This window comes from Mesoplodon bidens (genome assembly GCF_964165515.1).
Source record: "Mesoplodon bidens genome assembly, chromosome: 13".
In the NCBI taxonomy this organism is placed as follows: Eukaryota; Metazoa; Chordata; class Mammalia; order Artiodactyla; family Ziphiidae; genus Mesoplodon; species Mesoplodon bidens.
In genome coordinates, this window is record NC_138169.1 from 87017614 (window position 1) to 87039429 (window position 21816).

Here is a 21816-nt window from a genome sequence, read left to right on the forward strand (position 1 = left end):
TGTGGAGGGAAGCGTGTGGGTCTCAGGAACAGTGCGATCCAGGACCTGGATCAGCAAGCTCTGTTAAGAGCAGATCAACCTTGAGGGCAAAATGGCGCTATTTGGGGTGGGGCTTCTTTTCCAATTAGATGACTCAGTAGACTACAGGGGAAAATAACATAGCTGCCTATCTAGTGACATATAACTACACTGTGACTAGTTAACAGAGGGGGACTAGTTCTATCAAAAACCAGGAAGAACGACTTCATTCTTTATAACGGTACAAGGCTTTCCGTGGCTTTCAAAGGACCCCTCAGCCCATGGTCACAGAGGGGCAGGGCTGGGAAACAGTGTGTTCTCCCCCCAGGGATCCTGAAGCTGCCTCAGAACCTACGGGCCGGTTCAGGATGGGCCCCCGTGACTGTCTAGCAAAGCCCGAAACATTCAGCTCCAAAACCTGGACACCAGCAGTTTCCTTCGGAGGCATGAGAGGGAAGGGAGTGAGTCACACTCTTCATCCCCGCGCCTCCCGGGGGGAACGCCCGGGAGAAACGGTGCTCCCTGGGTGGGACGCCCGCTGCCGCTCCTGTGGGGTCTGCCTGGAGCCTTCTACAGGAGAGCTGGCCGGGCACGGGTTCCCTGCCACGGGGCGGCCTCGCACCCTCCCGGGTGAGTGCCGGCGACATCACCCCAAGTGCAGCCAGGCTCCCTGAGCTTGGGCACCGAGGCTGCAAAGCTTCTCCCCGACCAGACTGCACTGCAAGTGGATTTGACACGATTTAACAAAAAACCCACTTGAAGTCGCACTGACGACCTTGGGTTTATTTCAATTAGAAGGTGCGCAAACGTCTCTGGATGTCTTAAACCTTTCCGAACTACAGAGTGTGGATACTTCCCATCAGTACAAGCTCAGAGGTGTTTTTTCTCATTACAGGTGTCATAGCGGGGATGGACTAAAATCTTAGGTTTTCTTTTATGAGAAAGCCCAATACTGTTCGTTTTTAAATAAGAATTTTTTAGAGATTTTAACAGTCTCATGGAATGTAGGTATCTGTTTACACAGAATGTTCTTTAAAATTTTTCTATACTCAATGTTTTACTATTTCTAAACTTAGTATTTTACTATACTCAATATTTTGTAATAACCTATAAGGGAAAAGAATCTGAAAATACATATACACACACACACACATATAACTGAATTACTGTGCTGTACACCTGAAACTAACACAATATTGTAAATCAACTATACTTCAATAAAAAACAAAAAATAAAACAAAATTTTTCTAAGTATATTTTTGGAGTTAAAACAGTAATCACATCAGATTGGTAAAAAAAAAAAAAAAAAAAAGTGTATTCCAAAGGGATCTTCAGGAAAGCAGGAAAGTGTCCTTCACAGAAGGCATTTACCCGAGATCTGAAGGAACACAGTAACAAATATTCATTTTCAATTAGTAGGTAGTTAGACAGCCACTTACAAGCAACTTTAAAGGATTACCTCCACATAAGAAATGTTACCAGTATGTAGTGATCGGCAGAATTAGTCAGGAAACAAGACAAAAGAGGAATACATTTTCTGATCCTATAGGCTCTGAAAAGCTAACATTTAAATAAAGTTAGATATACCGGCCTGTCATGTGGGTACCTAGTGTTACTCAGAAAGCAAATCGGGCGGCCCTGGAAAGCTCTGATGATAAAAAGGGCATTTAACCTGGAATTAAATGCAGGGGATCGTCTTGGCCTTTAATTCAGGCTGAGGCTCAGTCTGACAAATTCACTTTTACATTTTCGAAGAGAGTCAGGACGGCAGCTTGGGGGACCTCGTTTTTCCTGCATTAAAGGCATATGGATTTATGAGAACACACACCGAAGCCTATTAGCTGAAACAACAGGGCCACTGTACCTGACACTACACATCTGCAGGTGTTCAGAGCACATCTGTCAGAGCCCCCAGAGGTTATGGTCCCACAAAGGTACCTCCAGTACCTCTGACCAAGACACCAAGTGAAAAATTACAGCAGGTCCTCCATCACAGCACCGCAAGTCAGAGACACGGCTCCGAAGACCCCCGCACGCCACAGCGGGCCGGCACACCTGCGTGAGGGTTCTGAAACGCCTTCCCTAGCTTCTCACCTCTGTGCATGGGTCTTAAATTGTATCGAGTAGCAAAGGAAGCAGTTTGTAGCTATGCTAACACTGATCAAAACACACTTTTCAACTGACCTGCTGAGAAAGCAGATTAGATCAATTCTGTGAGCCTTGGTATTCCGGTTTATAAAATAGGTACCGTTTCAAAATATTGTATCTCTGGTTTAGGGGGTAAAAAGCAATAGCGCCGTAAAAGCCCATGATTCCCTCTTCTGAGAGGCTTACCACACTGGTCACTTAGGGGCCAGAAGGACACATGGACCTGGTGTCCCCTGACGGTCTTGGGCACAAGATGAAAGGCTGTCGCCCTTAAGGGGAAGGAAGTGTCTTGGCTCCCGTCGGTGAGCTGCCGGCCAGCCGGGAGCACCCAGCGCGGGGCTGGGAGGAGGACTCCCCCTTCCCCAGGAGCCAGAAGCCCAGCGGAGCCGTCTACACCCACTGTCATCTCTCTCAACACACCCAGGAGGTGATGCTGCTCTCCCCCGCGTTGCAGGTAAGGAAACTGGGGCAGAGAACAGCTTCCAGAAGGCCCTACTGTGGCTGGTGGAGCCCGATCCCTACCCTAGCCATCCAGCCCTCGTCCACCGGCTGTGTCCAAGGCTGGGGAGGGTCCGCAGGGATGGAGGTGACCCTATCCAGTAACTGCTGGGGGAGAATCAGATGCTATGGGGGAAACCTAACTTGACTTTTCCAAAAACTTACCCAGATTTGGGCTGGGTGCTCGTAAGGTGAAGTACTGAGCCTCCCGTGTGCAGCAAGTTTCTAGAACTTTTCATATTGGACCCCAGATGACTTCAGGTCCTGCAATTCTAGAAGACGAACCTTCTCTCCAAAATAGGATGCACAAGCACATGGTAATGCAGGAAAACTCAAAAGGGCGGCCAGATAAAGCAGTTCGCAAAGTACTGATGGACCCTGGTCCCGCTGGAGAGGGCCGCCTGGCCGCCTCCCAGGGCCCAGAGGTTTCAGGACCACGGCCTCCCCGCCCCCAGCGACTCATGCCCCACGGCCACAGGACCAGCGTGTGGCCCCAGGAAGTGTGCGAGCTGCAGAGGAAAGAGGAAGAGATGCTCTCTCCTGCGGCCCCTCCTCCTGCCCCAGGAGGTGATCCGGGAACAACCTGAGTATGAGACTCCATCAGCAGCCCTATCCCTGAATTAAAACCCAGATGTAACATCTGTAGTGACGACCGGCAGCTGGTGCTCAAGGCTGAGAGCAATCTGCACATTCAGGTCATTGGTTCTCCCAACCCCAGGGGCTGTGACCATGAGACTGTCTTCCGGCCTCTTCCTAGCTGTTCCTCTTCGTTGAAAAGAAAGATCCACCAGACTAATTCCACACACGAGTGTATGAAGGCGGAGTGGGTTAAGGAGATTCTCGAGACAGAAAATAGCCTAAACCCAAGTTACTCTTGTGATTTGAGCCTTATATGGGACAAACAATAACTCTCTCCCGAAAGACGCAATATCCCAAGTACTGTAAGCCTGAAGAATTCTCACCATTAAGAACTCCCGGATTAAAAGCAATTTTGAGATTTCAGCGGTTATTTTTTAACATTTGTGAGTTCCTAGTAACTTTTATAACAAATATTACCAGTTACCAAAAACTTGTTGTGACAGCAAGAATATCCGTTTTTAAATAATGTGTCTCAGAAGACCCTTCTTTTCTGATTTTTTTTTTTTACCCTGTCTTAAAAAGGGACAGCTGGGGCACTTCCCTAGTGGCACAGTGGTTAAGAATCCACCTGCCAATGCAGGGGACACGGGTTCGAGCCCTGGTCCGGGAAGATCGCACATGCTGCGGAGCAACTAAGCCCGTGCGCCACAACTACTGAGCCTGCGCTCTAGAGCCCGTGAGCCACAACTACTGAGCCCATGTGCCACAACTACTGAAGCCTGCGCGCCTAGAGCCCGTGCTCCGCAACAAGAGAAGCCACCGCAATAAGAAGCCCGCGCACCACAACAAAGAGTAGCCCCAGCTCGCCACAACCAGAGAAAGCCCGCGCGCAGCAACGAAGACTCAATGCAGCCAAAATTAAAAATTTTTTAAATAAAAAAATTAAAGAAAAGGGAAAGCTGCTAACAAAAATAGATACAGGGCAGAATAAAAGGTATGATGTCTTAACAGAAATGAGAGCCATTATGCATCGAGATTTAGCTGAAACCTGAGAGTTAACTGAGACGATTAAAACGCAAGAAATTAACAAAGAGAAAACTGCATAGGTGTCTGGGGGTGGAAAGAGTCCCTGGAAAGATATTTCAGCTAAAAGAATCTCGGAAACACTGAATCTCAATGAAATGTGATGAAGAGGATTATTATTATCATAGGATGTCTTGGATACAACACAGAAATGACTTAAGAAAACGTTTTAGCTGCAATATCCATGGGGCTTTTCAATTAACAAACACGGTTTAATAAGCTTTCTGTGCAAGTGAAGCAAAGGAAACACTGAAAAACACTGCCCCGGGCTGGTTCAATCTGGAAGTTCTCCTTCTGGGAAAATAAAGGAAAATAACCAAGGGGCAAAGACGCGCTTATTATTGGTCGTATACAGAGGGGCATCCAGAAAAGCACGTGACCAAGTGACCTACTTGCGAGGCTGCTTTAAGGAGGGGTTACAGCAAACAAGGAAATCACCAGGGCTTCCAGGCCCAGGAACAACACCAGCACCAAAGTGAAAGTCCCAGCTCTGGCCCACTTCACCCTTTGTAAAAGGACAGGCTTTGTTTCCACAGAGAATAATACAGAAACTGCTTCTAATGGCCCAGTATCTATCAAGGGCTATTCAGCGCTATGGTCAGAAAAATCTCTTTTCAAGAAGTGTTTCAAAGCTCTCTTGCTCATTACACATATAATGGGAACTATAATAATTAATAATAATAACAACAATAAAGTTTCAGTAAGGAAACCAGACAGAACTGGAACAATGAGTGACAACTGAGTAATCATGTTTTAAATTTTTATAAATGAACCAATATTTTATTCCCTAAATCGTTCCTGCTTGGTTTTCTGTCTGTCTGGATACAGTAGAGGAGTTTTCATTTTAAGTAATTAATCTATTCACATAAATAACTCACAAAACTGTAATTTATTTGCATTAATAGAAAGATATGTAAATATCTTAGCACTTTGGAAGCCGGATTTTGATTGAAGAAAAACAGTTACAGATTAAATACAGGACTTCTGACTAAACAGTGTAACCACCGTTCCACAAGGACACTTAAAGCTTGAAATCTGGGAAATAATGTTTTCAAGAACATTCCTATTCAGAGAGTACAAAACCAACATTTTAAAGGTTAATCAAATACCTCGCGTTTCCACCCAAGCTTCCAGTAACTAGAGGGTAGTCCGTCCTGCCATGAAACATAATCCCATTCTAGAAATCTAGAACTTACTAACTGCTTCCTCACTGACGCAACCATAAAAATGTGTCACTCGGGTCATTTGTGTGTGTGTTTTTTTTAAATCGAATCCATGCTGAAGTGAACAGAATTCAAGTCTATTTTCACGGCTACTGTCCATTTTATACACCCTCCTTCACCCCCAAATCCTAACAGAAGTTATAAACTTGTCCCCGTGACAAAATTCAAACAAATGTAAAAATGAAAAGAAACCATTAAACAAAACTTTACAAACCACGCTCTGAAGAGGAATGAACATTTCCACTTTACTACGGCAAAGAGAAAGTAAATCGAATGTTACAAAGAAGTATGTTGAAGCCGAAGTAGTTGTTGAAAGAAGGCATTTATATGGCTTTTAGACTTTAAAACGTCATTAAGAAGGTGCAGCAAGGAACAGCCCAGGGAAGCTTAGCACATGATGCTTCTTTTGCGTCACCCTCCAGCCCTGTTGCTTCCTAACGGGCAGGACGGGTACACCAGCTCCTCAACCGCTACAAAGAACGCACGTCCCTTAAACCACCTTAGTTTTTTCTTCCACAAGCTGCCTTTTAAGAGACCAAGCTCGGAGCAAGACTTCAGCAGAGAAGTCACCCTGTAAATCTCCAACATAAAAACAATTACAACAGACAAAAACTAGCCTTCACGTGGTTGAAAAGTTTGCTGCTTAATTATCCCGAGATACAAAACCCGAGTTCTGTGTATTTACAAACAAATTATAATGACCCTTTTTAAAGAAACTGGGACTCTTTATCAGGACAATCTTTCAGATGTAAAACCAAGCACGTGCTGACCTGCAGAACAAAGGCCACTCTGGGGCACAGTGCTGGCCGGGCTGTCCCCGGAGCCGCGGCTTCCGGCGCCGTGTGCGGACCTCACCACTAGATGGCGCCCGCTCCCAACGCGAGACCCCCGCTGCCGGCGCCCGCGCTCCGCGTGGCGTTCCGGGTTTCAGAAACGGACCGAGGAGGCATGACTTTTGAACAACAGGTACATGTCAGCCAAAGAGGTACACCGACAACTTGCTTTAAGTGTGCATCAGTACAGTTGTGCATATTTCCTCGGAAAGGGCTTCGCAAGTACCGAATGTATGTGAAATGGGTAAGAGTAGTTCATCAAAAGCTCTTGAAGTGTCTTACATACATCTTGATGTGTCTCTGTTCATCAGCATTTTCAGAGGTTAAAATGTGGAGAGCTGTAAACCAGTGATACACTTGGATGATCTGGCTAATTCAGGTGAAATGATCTGTCTATGCCGTTAGACCGTGAGGGTTAGATTACAGGCAGCACCTACAAAGGTCCAAGTTTTGGACAGAAACACACAGAAAACCGGGGTGCTTCAAAGGGGAACCGGCCCAAGACAGGCACGACATGGCCTGATGTCCTTCCACACAGAACTCTGTCTACATGAAACCCAAACTTCTTTTCATTCGTGGGGCACTGTCATATGTGCCTTCAGATTGAGGGTGGGCAAAATGTTCTGGAGACACGATTTCTGAGCACTTGGCATCTACATGCCCGCAAAGTTAAACCTTTATTATTTCACGAAGCTGACCGTATACAATAAGCATCCCATCTCGCCTGGTCCAGCATCCCTCCTCCTATGGCACCAGCTGATGTGTAACAAGGATGGTCCTGACCTCACACGGAGTTAACTGTGAACTAGGAAGCTGTGAGCCTGGGAAGGAACCACGGCGATTGTTAACTAAGCAGCACCAGCTTGTTTGCCTAGTCATCTCATCCCCACCAGAAGCTGATTCTCTAGCCTTTTATGGTTATAAATATATAAGTGAGCATAAAATACAGAGATTTTCTGTATCGTTCACATAAAGAGTTCAAACTATTTTATAAATATCAAATCTCAGATGTTTCACTCCCCCAGAGACATTTAGTGGCAAGAATTATTTTATATTTTACTTAATAATTTAAGCAAATATTCCCAAATCACATCACTAAACTGTTTCTGGACTCTTCGGCAGGCTGCCCAGGCCTGCTGTACAAGGGGCTGTAGTTATACTGTTTTCCATTAAAATGCAAAAACAAAGCATACATACGTTTCTTCTTCATGAACTACTTCACTCTTTGGTTTTCACTTTCTCCCTTTTTTTTTTTTAATAAAGAGGAAATAGCTGTATTCCTTTCTTGCATATCTTTGGTTTTTCTCCTGACTGATAGCTCACCTTCAATTTATCCAGACTTAAAAAAAGTCTAGACAAAGAATTACAACCCCGATGGAGCAATGCCGCACAGAAAAATCGCAGGAAAGCCCCAATTACTAACGTTTATTTTCTCAATCCTTTAGTCATATTTCTATTTTGAGAAGCAGTTGCAATATCGTATTTCTGTGACTGTTTTCCAGGAGCTCGTTGGCTAACTGGGAGCTGTGAATCTATGAATTAAAAATGTTTAAAGCTAAGTAGAGGGTTTTCTGTCAAATTCTATCAGCTGAACTCAAAAGGGAAGGCCCTCCACCCCGGTCCCTCTGCTTCCACGGGCTTGGCATCCCATCCGAGGCTGTCTAAGGGGAACTGCAGCTGTGGGGTCCCTCCCGCCCAGCCCGAAATAACTCGCCCACCCGTGTGGAGAGATCTCTGGGTGGGGGGGAATCAGCAAACACACTGGTCACCACTGTCACTCAGCCCATGACAGGCCCCGCTGCACTCAGGCGCGCTCAGCATCCTCTGTGCACCGGCTGAGTGTGGGCACCTCCTTGACAGTGATGTGTGCACTTGAGTGTGTGCACGTGAGCCTGTGCGTGTGCGCACGCGTGGGAGGGGGCGGTGGCCACCCCAGGGGGTGGGGATGGCTCTCGGAGGACACACTCTGAGGACACAAGTCACGTCTCAGCCCCGTGTCCTCCACTCGCTAAAGGTGCCATCTCGGTCAATACTAATTAACTTGTTCGCTCTTTGTATAAAACCCAGGCATGACTGCGACGCTTCTCGCTGGACTCAGTGGTGAGCTGAGCACACACGTGGCCCTCACAAGAGCCTCCCCCAGCGACAGGGCTGCTACTAATCAAACCGCCAGCAAACAAGCGGACTCGCGGTGATGAAGGCGGCGGCCCGGCCACGCGCCAGGGTCCGGAAGGTTCCCCCACATCCTCCGCTCTGCTCGCCCTACCATGCCTGTGACCTGCGTTCTCCCTGTGCACCCACCTCCCAAGGCCCCTTGGGGACAGGGATCCGGATCCTCCCCAGGACACTGAGTTTGGACTGGACAACAGCAAGACGTAAGATGGGAAGCGATCTGAAAAGTCACCACTGGTCTGAATGTCTAGATTCTGTGACCTAAACCCACTTTATAAGAACGGCAGCCACTGATGCTCTCTTTTCTCTCTGACCTAAAAAACACCCTCACCAGGCTGCTGGGGTTCTAGCCCCCTTCATCTATAATCTCCACGACTCTACAGATGCCGGCAGCTTACAGTTTTATACGGGACTGAAAAGATGTACTGATCCTGGCGGCAGAGCTGAAGCCATAATAAAGCACATTCAAAGATGCAGCGTGTTCATGAACGTGATTTATCTGCAGAGCTGCCGAGTCATCCCGGGGCTGGGAATCACCAGGCCCAGCCGGCACCCTCCCCTGTCTGTGTCTGTCCGTCCTGAGCCTTCGCTTCTCACAGGCACAAAGGGGACGCACGTGCAGGCAGTCACGTGGCCACACACACTCACAGTCACGTGTGCGCAGATGCACGCCCAGCCACAGGCATGTACGCAGTGCACACACAGGCTCACACACACACGCGGTTTCCCACAAGAGAACGGCGTATCTGTGCTGGAGGGCCGCCGGAGGCAGCTACTGTCCAACCAGATAATTGCCCACGTGACCCCGAGTCCTGAGAACTCGCTCCCTTTCCCACAGCCAGACAATTACAAAGTCCAGAATTCAAAACCCAATGAATACACCATTCTTTAAAAGGAGAAAATGTGTGTGTGTGCATTGGGGCTATTTTTAAAAGCTGAGCGCATCAATCCATACCCTGAAAACCATCAAGTGGCCAACCACCACAAGCCACACAAGCAGGAACCCAGGGTCCCCGCCTCTTTCTTCCACTCAGACTTCGATCAACTTCTCGATTTCTAGAAAACACATTCACCAAACCTAAGACACATAACTGCAAAACACGAAATGGCTATTATCTTTAGAATCTGGGAAAAAATTACACAGCCACTCGCCCTGGTCGCTGTGTCTTCGGAACCACAGCTCCATGGCGACACATCCACACGGGTCACCTCGGGTCTCTGCGCACCAGTCAAGGCTACCGCTCGGCCTGTGTGCCACGAGTTCCCTGGACGCACCCGGGGCACCAGCCCTGGGGCCGAAATCGCCCTGTTTTCGCTCTGCGGGGGGCAGGTGGCCAGGGAGAGGACCTCGGCCTTCCACTCCCACCCAGCAGCTTCTGCAAAGCACCCAGCAGGCACGGACCGACTTCTGGGCCTGAGCTAGACGGCAACACAGCTCAGCAAACGCCGTGAGCGAAGCAGGGACCTCGGAGGTCAACCACTTCTGCCTGCCTGCCTGCTGGGCACGGGGGATGCTCCATGGACGGCCTCAGCGCCCCTCCAGGGGACCCTCGGTCACCGTCCCTACTACCCCCTCAAGCCCCAGTGACCCCGTGATCACCCCCGTGTGCATGTGCACGTGCATGTGTGTGCTCCTGGGTACATGCATGTGCACTGTGGTCCCCAGGAGACTGTAGAATCTGTTAAGCCACAGGAGACGGTGCATCCACCCTCATGGTCCCCGGCAGTGAACTCTGCGACACACATCTGCCCCTTGCTCCTTGCAAATCTTCCAAAGCCACAGCTCAGGCGGGAACAGGGTCAGCGGATATGAACTTTCCTTGGGAGCGCCTGGTGAAATGGCTTCCCGGTGCCACAGCAATGGCGCAACCCATCAGGGAACAGGGGACACAGTCGCCCCCAAGAGCAGGATCTGCAAAGGCACCAGGATCCAAGGCAGCCCCGCGGCCCCTCACGCTGGACCCCTTGGATGCTCACACAACGTCCAACGGATCAGCACCCCAGAGGCTGCAACGCGCCCCCAGCACCCAGGACAGCCTGGCCACGAAGCGGTGCGCCAGCGTCACACGGGGGGCTGAGGGGCCCCGGCCCCGGCCCAGACTTGACCTCGGCTGCATGTGGAGCCGCTGCAGCCCTGCTTGCAGGGCAGGAAACCCAGGAAAGGCTCAGAGGTACGACACGGATGGGTCTGGAGATGAGGAGGGGCGGGACGGCGCCGGAGGGGCAGGAGACGTCCTTGGGGGGTGACGAGGACAGCCTCTCGTCCCCTTTACCTTCCGGACACTCAAGGCTGTTGTGTCCTCACGGTTAATTTAAAAACCACAATGAAGCGTCCACCCACTACGGACAACCCCAGTCATAAATCCTTCCATATTTTTACACATCGGTCTGTTAGTCTGTGACTCACCCACATGGCACACGAGAAACACGTGTCGCTTTAACTGCAGAGCCTCATTACTGGGTTCACGGAGGAGAAGGCCTGTCGCGTCCCTGGGGTCAAAAGACCGTTCCCCGTGGCTTGGAAACCCACCTGCAGTCCCCTGGGGCGGCGGGCACACATCGAGCCTGGTACTGCACCAGGCCAGGGGTCTGCTGACCGCCAGGGGTCCATCAGGATGACCGGTTTCCACGCCAGCCAGCCGGCACAGGGCCACACTCTGACATGTCATCCCAATGCCACACCACGCCCTGCCATGAAACGTCCACAGGAGAGGCGTGCTGACATCGGCGGAGCAGGCCACAGAACAGCAGCAACCTGGAGGGCAGCACGGCCTCTGGGACCTTTAAGCCGGCCTCTCCTTCAGGGCCCACATCCCCGGCCGCTACGCCCCGATCTCGGTCATCGTGAGGAAGCAACCCTGCCCATGGACACCGGACTCCTTCACCACTGGGTACGGCCTGCCTGCTTCTGCACCTGAGGCCTTACTGTTAATCTAATTCTTCTTTTTAAAACAAACAGCAGAGCCTGTGAAAGCAGCTTTCACGTCTCACCAAGGCCTTCCCTTTCCAGGCTAACCCTTCACAGCTTTGCTAACCTGTCGGCATGGGTGAGGATTTCTGGGCTTCTGCTGAAACTTTTTTGTCGACCCAAGAGATGTACAAATGCCCAGGTGTCAGGAACACCCTCTTTTTCACCATCAGCGGCGGGTCCCACCTGAATCCACGGACGATCCTGAAACAGACAGTGTATCTCTTTCTCAGAGTCAGAGGCGCGGAGCTCTGAGTGCGCAGGTGAGACTGCAGCCTAGCTGCCTCCCTGCCCCGACCTGGCCCCTGCCTGGGCATCCTCGGACACCCAAGCCTGGGAGGGTCCCCCCGGCAGGGAGACCCACCGGTCGGAACCCAGGCTCTCTTGGTTCCGAGCAAGGGTGCGCAGGCGTGAACTCGGAGCTGTGCTCCCCCCTCTATCAAATGGGCTGACACCTCCGTTGTGAGGGGCTGAGCCCCAAATCAGCAGGACACGAGCCCCTGACGGCCGTCCCCTCACAGGGCAGCGGACACCAGCCGAGCCACCTGTCTACCGTGCCATCCCAGGCAACACCTCCATCCCCCCGAACTCTTTGAGCCTTTTTATGGCAAAATAAATCAGAGATTCCGAAAATACACAAAACCAGTTCACGGTTCAATAAGTTACTCTAAGGCGATCGCTCTCGTAACCACACCCAGGTCAAGAAGCAGGCGCTGCCACCCCCCAAAGCCCCGACCGTGCCCCCTGCACACACGCACGGAGCCTCCAGCCCGGGCTCTGCGGCGCTCGCTCCCGCGCCACCACGTGCCTCTGCAGGTCAGGCCCTCTGGCCCCCAGCTGTCCCCACCCCGCCCTCCTCCTACCCCCGTTTCTACCGGGACACCCCTGACCTGCGAGCTCCGTGCGGTCAGCGTGCTCTCCCGTCCTCGGCGTTGGTGCCAAGCTGGCCTGGCCGCCTGTCCCACGAATTCCCGGGGTGACGAGGACGGAGGAGTGTCACCAGAACTGAGACGAGGCCTCATGTCCCGGAGGGGTGAGGAGCGGTCTGGGTCCCGGGGGACAAAACTGGTAGGAGGGGAAAATGCGCTCCGTTTCACATCACACGTCACGATGACCTTGCTGTCACCGTCAGGACGTGCGTCCCTAACCACACACTGCTGTCCGAAGCGGACGGCGGCTCCCGGCAGAGCTGTGAGCCGGTGACCGGGAGCCACTCCGACTCCCAGCCGCTCCCTGGGACCCTCAGTCCTGTGCGACCCGCCCCCGGGGAACTGGGAGGACGCAGGACCGAGGGTGACTCAGCTCACCCTGAGATTTAAAGGGGGGCGTCCAAGAACCCGCGAAGTGGAAAACGCCTCACGATGGGAGGCGAGGACGGCTGCCGTCCCCATGAGGAAGCCCACAGGGCACTGGTCACGAGGCTGCATCAGTGTTATCCCCCCAAACCCAGAGGGACCCAGGCAGCCGGGCAGGGGACAAGAGAAGTCCGAGAAGAGGCTTCAAAGCTGACAGCTGTGCGTGTCTCCAGGCTGACTGTCTCTGTTCTCTAATTGCTATGAAACAACCTCTACAGAGCTGTCCTGGGGAGCCCCGTAAGGGGCTACCTCGGCGGACAAATTTTCCTATGAAATATTTAGCATCAGCGTTTAATCATCTATCTCCTTAACACCTGGAAGTAAGGTCACCCTGAACACTGGGACCCAAAGCGTTGAGAGCAGCTCCGCTAAACAAGGCCCAGCCACCCATTCAAACCTTCATGAAATTCCACGAACGAAAATGTTCCAACACAACATTTATGTATGCGAAATTCGTGAACATCTGTTCATTTAAAAGGATTTGTCAAATGTTTTCTCAAATTTGATACCCTATTTAAACACCTTATATAACTACCAAATAGCTTAAGGAATTTTATTTAACTTTTATTTTTAAAAAAATTAAATATTTGAACAAAAAGGCTTTTTGGAGAAACTGATACCACCAAAACCACATTATCCTCTGACCTTATTCTGAACCAATTCACTTTAAAATTGTACTTCTAATAGAATGTGAAAGACTTCCACGTACATATACACACATACATTCCTAAGTACTTAAATAAACTACATCATTTATGACTGCTTGGCTTTTGGCATTACTCATTGCTCACCATCCCGCTGTGGGAAAAAAACCCTATTTCTTCTGAAACGAGGCATTTCCCTTTTTTTTTCATGAATAGCACACTAGCATGTACTTAAGTAAGATTTCATTGAAAAACATAATCTTAGGTAAAGTTGGCATGCCAGCTATGATTTTCTTCATTCAGGGCGTTTTTTAAAAGTCTGCACCCCTCAAGTTTAATGTGAGGTTTTAAGAGTCAGCTGATCAGAGGCAGGTACCCTAACAGGGGATGGCGCAAGGTGGGCACCCGTAACAGCCTTCCTGGGTCTGGTGACTTTTTTAAAGCTCAGTGTTTGAGCCCCAACCTATATTCCCATCTATTGAGAACTGTCAAAGTTACCTTTTCTTAGGTTTTCTTAGATTGTCTTCACCAAAAATAATGTTTACCTACTTCGTTAGCAGCGAAGCTTGTTAAAGCGCTCTGCATCTTGCCAAACTGGCTTAGAATCATCTAATTATGTGAAAGGTAAAATAAGTCAGTAAATTCTAGTTTTGTTCCTAAATAACGGTCTTAATTTTTTTAATGGCGGGTCATGAGAAGGATGATATAAACGTGCATGTGCCATTCCTGTTCCCACTAAACACTGGACACTAAACACACAGTGAGTCCGGCCTTGAATCCTTTTCTCAAAAGAAGCGATACACGTACACACACACAGATGTACATGCACGCAAACACTCACACACAGACACAAACCAGTCACACTCACAAATGTACACATTACACACCCCATACACGCACCGCGTGAGCGCATCCTGAAGACAGAGCTTGTTTCGGAGCTTCTCACTCCAGTCCCTCAACAAAGCACTGCTGAGAGAGTCAGCATCAGCCTGACTGTAAAAGGTAAGGTCTTCGCAGCCGTTTCGGTTCCAACCAGCAAGGAGCTAGGTTTGCAAAAGAGTCAATGCGCCATTAGCAACCTTCTCCAACACCTGGAAATTCCTTGCTAACTTCCACGAACAGCGTGAGCTGTGCCAGCAATAATCCCTCCATACTAGACATACAGATACTGTGAAGGAAAGACTGACTCCCCGTACCTTGTGCTGAATCACTGCATCTCACCGAGAGGAAGGCCAGGCCCACAGAAAAGACAGACAAAACTTTAAGGATGGAAACCACAGGGCACTAAGACATTTTATGAAAGGGATGAAAGCTTCATAGTTGGAACACACTTCAGTCCCACTGGAGGAGGCCAGCTCCACAGGGAGAGAGGTCCCCTGTGTGCCACACACATCGCAGAAGACACATGGCCTTCACTCTTTCAAGTGGAGCTGGGAAGCCCCCCGAGCCCAGCTCCGTGGGCACCTGGACAGTCAGTCTGGGACGGTGGCACATGCTTCAGACCATGTCAACGGCCCTGAATTTGCCCATTAGTGACCAAAGCCAAGATGTTCAAGTTTTCCAAACTTACTGTTTGGGGCTTTTTGATCTTTAGTCAAATATATAATCCTGTTTCAAATCATAAGATGTAACCCAAGCCCAAATATCAGATTGATTAGGAAATTGCGACTTATATTCTCTATAGCCCTTAAGAAACAGAAGGCAACAGTTCCTAGACTACTTACCCTGAGACTTCATCTGAAACATCTTTGAACAGTCAATGTAGAGCCATCTTCGATGGGAAGTAACTACACACGGAACCTCCACAGTAGTGGAGACCAAGGCTTAGAGTCATAGGAAGAAAAACTTGGGGAAAGTCTTCATCTTTGGCAAAAAGTCTTTCTGAAGATACACGCTTCCCTCCGTCTTAAATACTGCCTCCTTCCCAAGTTGAGTCTAGATAAAAAAAACATGTCCTCCATTTCTCCACTCTCCCTCCTCCAAATTCATCTCCAGTTCCGGCTGCTGTTAATCAGCAAGCAAAGAGGAAAAGAAGGATGCAGGCAGGGATGTCCACCCAGCCATTCCCATGCTTGGCCAACACAGCCCCAAAGACCTCCATAAGGAACCCGGAGAACACGGGGTCAGGACGGCCTGGGATACCGAGAAATAAACAGATTTTCACAATGCTTCGCAGCTTGCGACCATTTGATGGTTGCTGTAAAGTTCTGAAATGAAACTTGGCAAAGGGTCTCCGCGAGATGCCTTTGAACTCTGAATGCTTCCACTCTGTAACAACTCACCCAGTGGTTCATCTGGTCCCTGATGCCTGACTTCAGAGAACAGGCTCGCGCTCTCCCCGGCAAGGGCCGAGATCTGGGAGCGCAGCTGCAGCCTTCAATGTTTTACTTCACGATGCTCTCGGCTCTGTCAGCATTTTATGAGCCCACGAAGACGTGGAAACCAAAGCCACCAGGATGGACAACTCCAGGCATCCTGAACGTTCAAAATCTGAAAACTTTTCTGCCTTCACCCAATTTGAAAACAGTCATGGCTTTTTGTCTTTACCGAGGATATCTGCAAGCAGTGCACCCATTTCTCTAACTCACACTTTGTTAAATGTTTAAATAAGCGCATAATCCAAGGACAATTTTTTATGGCTTTAACCTATCCCATTAAGTAAACCTCAATAAAAACCTGTTATCTCAGAATTCACATCGGACACCTTTCTGCTATTTAAAGCCAAGAAGTAATAAAACTTGAAGCAGTTTTTAATCCCTTTCTTTGAGGTAATTAATTATATTAACTTGGTAGCTTTCAATGAGAGAAAATACTGCATAGGAGATTTTATTATTCCTAAAAAAGAAAGAAATGCATCGTCCCTTTAATGGAATGGCTGCTGTCAGTAAGTGTCTGCATACGTTTCAGAAGTTCCTAGGTCAATATTTACACCTCTAAAGAGAAATGCTATTTAAACACTCAGCGGACAAAACGGTGCTCACCTATTAAATGTGAAATCCTACCATTCTGCTCGTTTTCAAGTTGCAAGTTTCTCCGCTTAGGGGTCAAATACAACTGTGAATTTTTAAAAGTAAATTATAAGCAGTCTGTTGGTATGAATAAAATAAGTATGTCAGTAAAATACAGTCTTTTAGAATTTCTCTTTCCCAATGCTCTTGGGGTCCCCAATACATGGTTTCACTGCTGAGAAGGACATCCTCCATCAGCAGTAACTCGCTCAGATCCCCGCCTGAAATAAACTGGCCTCATATGTGGGGAAAAAAAAAAGGAAAAAGAAGATTGTGTTTCTTGGACTAGCCTTACATGTGAGACTTAAGGTGAAAACAAAAACGCTTTAGCAAAAATTTCATTCAAAATGTAGTTAATCTCTATTTTCTCTTGAAAACCTGTAATATAGTGCTAAGCAAGAGGAAAAGGAACAATCGCTTTAAAAATATAAAGAATTTAGTTGTGTGTCAAAAGCTGAACAAATGATGACAGACCCAGTTTGCTACTAAGTGAAGATGTCTTTCTGCTTGAGGCAACTACAGAAATGCCACACAGAAGCAGCAGGGGCTGCGGAGAGGGGATCTGGATGGGACCCAAGGCCTCGTTTCCCAGGTAAGAAAAGACACACAAAAAGTCTGTGGAGAGCCGGTGTCCAGGAGGGGCTGGAACCCCGTTTCGACAGGGCTCCTGTGTATCTCACGCAATCTCACAAATAGAGCCCGTCAGCTGGGAGAAGACCCGTGAAGTCACAGGCTGTCCCCTCTGTCTCTGAAGGCCAGGAATGAGGTACATCTCCAGCTTCCGAGACCCCGTGGGCACCAACTGTCCAGAATTGTACGTTAAACTGTAAACAAAAGCTAATAATATATCAAGTTTTTTTAAATGGGTAACAGAACCATTATTTGTCAGATGTGTGCAAGTGTATGTGTATACGCACTCACGTAAGATACAAATGTGTTTGTGTATAAAGAGTGTAGCCAGAGGAGATGCACAGGAAGGCACGGCTGGACCAAACACTCAACCACAGTTGCCTCTGAGTAAGGATGCCACTTTGTTTCCCTTTTCCTTATCTGCATTTTCTACAATGATTACACTGTACGTAACCTAACAATCCAGGAACGTTCATCAGAATATGCGTACTAAAAATACGAATCATCTCATAACCATCATCTTTTTACATCCGTTTATGCCCAAATGCCAAGGAATTGGGGCTGTGCAAGGCCCCGTGGACCAAGAGCCCGGTATCCTGGTGCCCAAGCCTGGCAGAGACAACAACCCCGGCCAGGTCGGCAGGATGGCAGCCAGGTACCGCGGTGGCTCTGACACCGCCAACAGCTCCAGGGGCGAGGATGCTTTTTGTTTAATGTTTGTCTAATACCTGCGTTTCTGTAGTTCTTCATTCTTAGGAGTCACTTATTGCTGCCCCCATTTCCTTAAGATCCCTGCTCGGCTTGAGATTTAAGGAAGCTGCGCATCCCATCTCCAACCACAACCGCTCAACTGTCTGAAGCTGTGAAGTCCTTCAAAGCACCTCTTACCTACGGCCCCCCTCCTGTCACCATCCCACCCCCTTATCTCGGTACAGGGCACCTTACCACATACCCAAGTCCCAGAAAAGTAACCTGTCAAACTGCTAGAATCGGTAAAATACTAGATGTGGGAGAAAACCCAACCAGATGAAGCTATGGTCATGTAGATTTCTCATTTTAAGGGCAAATACACTATTTGGGGAACTATTTACATGTGGGGAAGGCGGAGGCAGGGGCAAGGGTTACATTCTTTTATGGAAAACAGCAGATACCTAAAGAAAGTAATTTCTAAATCTGAGAGATGATCAAAAGAACTTGGGCACAAAAGCAATTCTTGTAGCTATAAAAGTTTATGCTTCACATGCCTTTATGCCGTCTTAAAATGCTGGGGGGTACACCCCCTGAAAGTGTTATATTCTAAAAAACAAAGTACATATAAACCAGTTGTTCAAAAATAAAATCGCATTTTTTTCTCAAAAAGTTTTATGTTGGGCAGTTAAATTCCCAGACTCTCCCCCAAACAAGTACTTGACCCGACAACTGCTGAAGGTTACTGAACTTCCACAGACTACGGCAATCTTTTGAAGACACTAATAACAGACCCAAAAAATGTTGGTGATTCTCTGCCCCCCCACAAGAAAAAGGAAAAACAGAAGAGAACAAAGAGGCAGAAGACCTCTGAATTCTGAAGGTCAAGTGAAACACTACCAAGGTCACTGAAACACTATTCTCAGGTATATTTCCCACCGTCAAGGGAGACCACTGACTCAGAAATGTTCAAAAGTGGTGCCAGCTTAGGAGTCACCCTGAGTTTAGGCTGGGGCATGTCGGAAAGGGGGACGGAGACGTAGCTTGAGGTGACATTCAGGGTGGGTGCCATAAGCCCTGAGACAAAGGAAGAGCCAAACTCACGAAGAGCACAGCTCTGGCCCGGCTGCTGCTGCTTTCCTGGCCGCCCGGGCAGATGGCCTGGCCCACGTGCCGCTGCACAGGAGCAGAAAGTGGGGTGATGGACACAAACCTGGCAGGTCCCAGGTCAAGGCTTCCTGATTTAAGGGACAGGTCACACGTCTGGGGCACGTCCTGAGCCCTCGGGCTCCACCCTGTCTCAGAGCGGAACAGAATCCAGCCCGAGCCCCTGGTGAGGTCTGTTCTGGCAAAGCTGCCACCTCGTCCCTCCCTCTGCCCTCAAAGAAACCTGCTGGACAGCTCAAGGCAAGGGCTGGCTTGAAGGACACACGGGCCACTGGAGTTCCCTACTCTCCAAACAGCCAGTGTCTTTTCAAAACACCCGAGCAGGACCGGTGGGTGCACATCATCCTAAAGTAAATCCGATGAAACTTTCCCAAGCCCACGATGGATGGAGTTATTATAGAAGAACTGCTCTAAACTACACAGAGGGATGCCTATATTTTGGCAACACTTCACATTTCTTTGGTCTTACTTACAGTAAAACAGTATATACATTGTGCCACAGAATGTGTATTTTCAAGAGAAAAAGGAGTTTTTGAAGACATTTCCATAGATCTTAGTCACCAGGCAGGTCTGGCACCCAAGCCATCATGGGTCTTTCTGTCTCATGCATGGATCAATCTGTATAACTTTGGCCATTTTAAGGAAGGGTTTTTTTTTTTTACTCTTAATTGATTAATGCACCAGAAAAATCAATGATTATTATTGCTTATTGCTATTTTAAGTAAAAGTATGGCTACTTGAGCAATTTAAAGTAAATCCCAACCAGACTGACATATGTACGCTGCTATGTATAAAATAGGTAACTAATGAGAACCTGCTGTATAGCACAGGGAACTCCACTCAGTGCCCTGTGGTGACCTAAATAGGAAGGAAATCCAAAAAATAGGGGATTTATGTATACATATCGCTGATTCACTTTGCTGCACAGCAGAAACTAACACAACATTGTAAAGCAACTATACTCCAATAAAAATTAATAAAGAAAACAGAAATGCATGAAGAACATGCTCTTTCAAGAGAAAAAAAAGCCATCAGCCATAGGGTAGCAAGGATATGCATTTCTTTGGGCATTTGTGACAGGACTGCCAGTATCCTGACCTCCTATGGATTAACCCTATGAAATTGATCATTGAATACCTTTTTTCTTTGTAAGAGAAGAATTCATAAACCACAGAATTTTAAAATTAAAAAATAAATAAAATAAAGTAAATCCCAGCCAAATTCAGCCGAGTTATTATACATGCTAATCATGCCAACCTGGTCTTTGGTGGCGTTGATCAGAGCCCAGTGAGTCACTGCTGTTAGCTGCGGGTGTGGAGGATACGGCCTAAGTGAGGCCGAGGCAGACACTTCGTGGAGAGAAGCCAGGGGACAATGCCATCCCGACCCCCTAGGTGGTGTCTGTCCACCCAAAGGGCTGCGGCTCCAGGTGGCAGGTCTCAGCACCCTCCCCTTCAGGAATCAAGGGTGAAGCACACGCCCTCCCCCTGCTCAGCTCTCAGGGCCCGGCTGTGGACCCAGGCAGACGCTGGGGATCAGACACAGCAGGGCTATCCCTGAGACCGTGAGACTGCGCACTAACTTTCTGGAAACCGAGGAATCAGAAGTGCAGGTCAATGCAACAGTCGAAACAAGCATTGTTTCGAATTGAAAGAACTAAGTACGAGGTAGTTCTAAGCCTACAGAAGAAGTGTCTCCACGTTTATGGCGAGGTGAGGACAGGAGACATCCAGACAGCGACTAAACGGAAAGGAGTCGTGGACCAGACACACCTGCGCACACAGACCACAGCGAGGAGGGTGACCTTAGGAAGAGGAGAGGTGTGTTTCCGATGCTGCCAAGAAAAGAACAAGCTAAAGAGTTTAAATTACAGGCAGTAAAGGCGAGAAGGAAATCTCAGATTATAAAATACGTCAAACTGGAAAAATAAAACCATCTAACATAATTCTCCTCTGCACAAATCTTGAAGATACGCAGAGATAATTCATGTTTGTAATTGGTTAGTTGAGTTTTACCTAATAAAAGAACACAAGCGGTCCTCTCAAAATCGTACGCAGTCCTGCAACCAAATGTTGCATCATCTTGCAGACTGGCGTCGGCATGGAAACCCTGCGCTGAGCGCATCTCAAGGCTTAGACTGGGATACACGCAGAGATGCCAGGAGTCGGCCCAGCAGCAAGCAGCCCTCCCGAAAAGGTCAGCGAACACAGGGCTCCACACCAGGGTTCACGTGCGGTCTTTCCAAGGGAAGAATCCCCAGAAGGCAAACACCCACAAGCCCTTTCATGGGCTGGAAAAGGAGAAGTTACAGGGATCAAACTCTGCAGTTCTGAAGTCCCTCAGGGAGAGAGACGCAGCCCAGGCCTTCCTGCACGTTCCCACAGATGCTCCCCTGATGTGACCTGGAAGGACCTCGCCTCAAACACCAGGTAAGCCACAAGATAGGACGAGACACCTGTTGGCAGATGTCTGAACACTCACCTCTGAACCGCATTCAGGTGGAGTCAGGACCTTCCGCTGACTCAGGAAGGCCTCATCTCAAGGTGACATCAGACTCCAGAACTTTCCATTTCAATTACAGACCAACCTTTTAAAATGAACTCGAGAGCTCTCTGTATACTCTGTGACGTCACAGGGTTGGGAGGAGCCCACTGCTTGGGGACATTTCCATGTGCATCGTGGAATCTACAACTGATAAGTCAGTAATTCTTCAACAGTTCAAACTCGGGACAAAGGACTCCCAAGGCAGTGGTGATTTGCCAGATTTTGTTTCACATATTTACGGAATATTTTCTTAACCAAA

The 21816-nt window shown here is 48.5% G+C and overlaps 1 protein-coding gene across 5 annotated transcripts in view; it reads right to left on the bottom strand.

Annotated features, from left to right (window-relative positions):
- ZNF516 (zinc finger protein 516) overlaps positions 1-21816 on the bottom strand; it is a 105915-nt gene that overhangs the window by 21396 nt on the left and 62703 nt on the right. The window lies entirely within an intron of this gene.